Below are 2,406 nucleotides of genomic sequence, written 5' to 3'. Positions count from 1 at the left end.
TGTTTACTGAGAATTGAAACATTACTGATCGTTAAAGATGAAATGATTCTGCTAACATGAAGAGAGAGACAGAGAGAGATAGTCACAGAGTGCAGACTGAGACCAGTATCAGAGTGAAACCAGTAGCAGAGTCCCAGTGAGTCAGCTCAGGACTGGGAACACTGGTCTCTCCTCAGTGTCTCTGAGAGCGGAGTCTGGGAGCCCTGGGTGGCCTCACAGGTCACAGAGCCCACCTTGCTCCACTGGTCTGCAGGGAGCCTCAGGGTGCTGCTCCAGCTGTAGTGGCCGTCCTTCTCCAGCACCCCGGGGCTCCTGCTCTCCTCCCAGCTGCTGCTGCTGCTGCTGTCCACCTTCCAGGCCAGACTCCAGTCTGAGGGGAAGCCCTTGTTGGCCAGGCACATGAGCGTGGCCTTCCCCTGCTGCAGCTCCTCACTGGAGGGGGGCAGCACCGTCAGGGTGGGACGGACATCACCTAGGAGACACCAATCAGCTTAGAGGACAGGGACCACACAGCTGTCCATTAACCACCAGACACTTGGACACCTTTACCGTGTGAGAGTTCATCCTCTCCTTTAAGGACTTTCTGCCAGATGTTTTTTCTGCTGCAGCAGTCACTCACTCACTCACACATTGTTTCACTTCCCTTTAAGAAGCCTCTCATGCATATCAGCACAGAGAGAACCAACGTACAGAATGAGCTGAAATATATCAAACTACACTGGAAATGAAACATCAACACCTGAACTGTACATGACTTTAAATGATTTAGTGGAAACATGAACAAATAGAGAAAATAAACTGATACGGTCAAATGTCTTCATGTAGATTTAAGTCATTATTAAAACCACTATTTAAAAGACTACACAATATATGACAAGATGAAAAGATTATGCACCAACAGTTATTATTGAGGAAGAACATTTAGACTTGGTCGTGTAAAACATTTTAAAGTTTTATCTTCATCACACTGAAAGCTTTGTAAATGTCAGTTTGACTGGAATGTGTGAAGAAATGTTGAGTAAAGCTGCTCTGAGTTAGTCTCCATGATAAAGAAGGAGAAATAAAAACATGAATATGAAAAACGTTACAATCAAAACAAGATATATGTATCTGCCTCAAACATCAAAGAGCTGAATTTCAAACATGACTTATTTACTTACGTCCAACATCCAGTCTGGTTCCTCCACCAAAAGTCAACCACAGTGATACAAAGTCATGGAGCCGCCGTACAAAAACCTCTGGCTGTAGAGAGACACGGCTCTCTGACTTTGACACAAACAATCTCACCACACACATTCCCAGTTCACCCAGTTTATGTAATGACTGGTTACAATGTCTTAAACTGATTCATAAAATATTCTTAACATTTTATTTGTGAAATTTTAGAAATCTGAGGAAGGTTGATTTCTATTTGGTAAATCAACAAACAACTCTGCAATAAATACTGTCAAATGTAAATAATGGTCATAAACTCATGTTTATTGTAGATTATGATGAATGAAGGGCAGTAACTTTGTTTAATTTTGTCCCACAGTGATGTTGGTTTGTGTGATTGTGATTTAGGATGATTTCATCAAATATTCTGGAGAAACTGAAACTGAAAGCAAAGAGTCAAACAAATGAGCACTGACACATTCCTGATCAATACTCTGATGAAGTGATTGATCCACTGATAAACAGCATCATCAGAGTAATCCAAGTCCCTGTTGGAGTCAGTCAGAGCATTTCCATAGAGAGCCACTTTGCATCAGCAGCACCATGCTCCAGTGCTCTGGGAGAGTTTATAGTCCTGAGAGTTGAACCCTGGAGGACTGACAGCTGTCGTTCATGACAACAGAAGACACAGAAATGGTCCTCATCAAAAACATGACTTTGTCCTCCGTCCTCATCTGGACTCTCCTCTGCTGCTGCTTCACAGGTAAAGTCCAGAGAATCAAACTCCTCTCCTCTATCAACATCCTTCCCTCTGAAATGAAGCCCATGAAACCATGACGCTGCTTTATGTGTTTGTCTCTGTGTCCTCAGAGTCCAGAGGACAGGTCACAGTGACTCAGCCTGGAACAGTGAGCTCTGCTCTGGGAGGCTCCGTCTCCGTCACATGTCGGACCAGTCAGGCGGTGTATTCATCAAATTATTTAGCCTGGTACCAACAGAGAGATGGAGAACCTCCTAAACTACTTATTTACTTCGCTAGCACTCGACAATCAGGGACTCCAGATCGTTTTACAGGCAGTGGATCAAACTCTGACTTCACTCTGACCATCAGTGGAGTCCAGACTGAAGATGCAGCAGTTTACTACTGTCAGAGTCTTCATGTCATCAGCAGCCAGCATGTGTTCACACAGTGAAAAAGCATCGTACAAAAACCTCCCTCAGTCAGACTGAACAGCTGCAGGTGGAAGCTAC

General features: G+C 44.0%; 1 gene segment (V, D, J or C); it reads right to left on the bottom strand.

Moving 5' to 3' along the window:
• LOC311032061 (Ig kappa-b4 chain C region-like) lies at nucleotides 1-1,317 on the bottom strand. The segment is given in 2 exons: nucleotides 1,161-1,317; nucleotides 1-472 (listed from the first exon to the last, which is right to left on the bottom strand).
• Nucleotides 1,318-2,406: the final 1,089 nt, after the last annotated feature.

The sequence above is a fragment of the Eutrigla gurnardus genome, assembly GCF_963514095.1.
Source record: "Eutrigla gurnardus genome assembly, chromosome: 21".
NCBI classification, from domain to species: domain Eukaryota; kingdom Metazoa; phylum Chordata; class Actinopteri; order Perciformes; family Triglidae; genus Eutrigla; species Eutrigla gurnardus.
The sequence above is the reverse complement of the archived record's forward strand: the minus strand, read 5'-3'. Positions and strand labels throughout refer to the sequence as shown.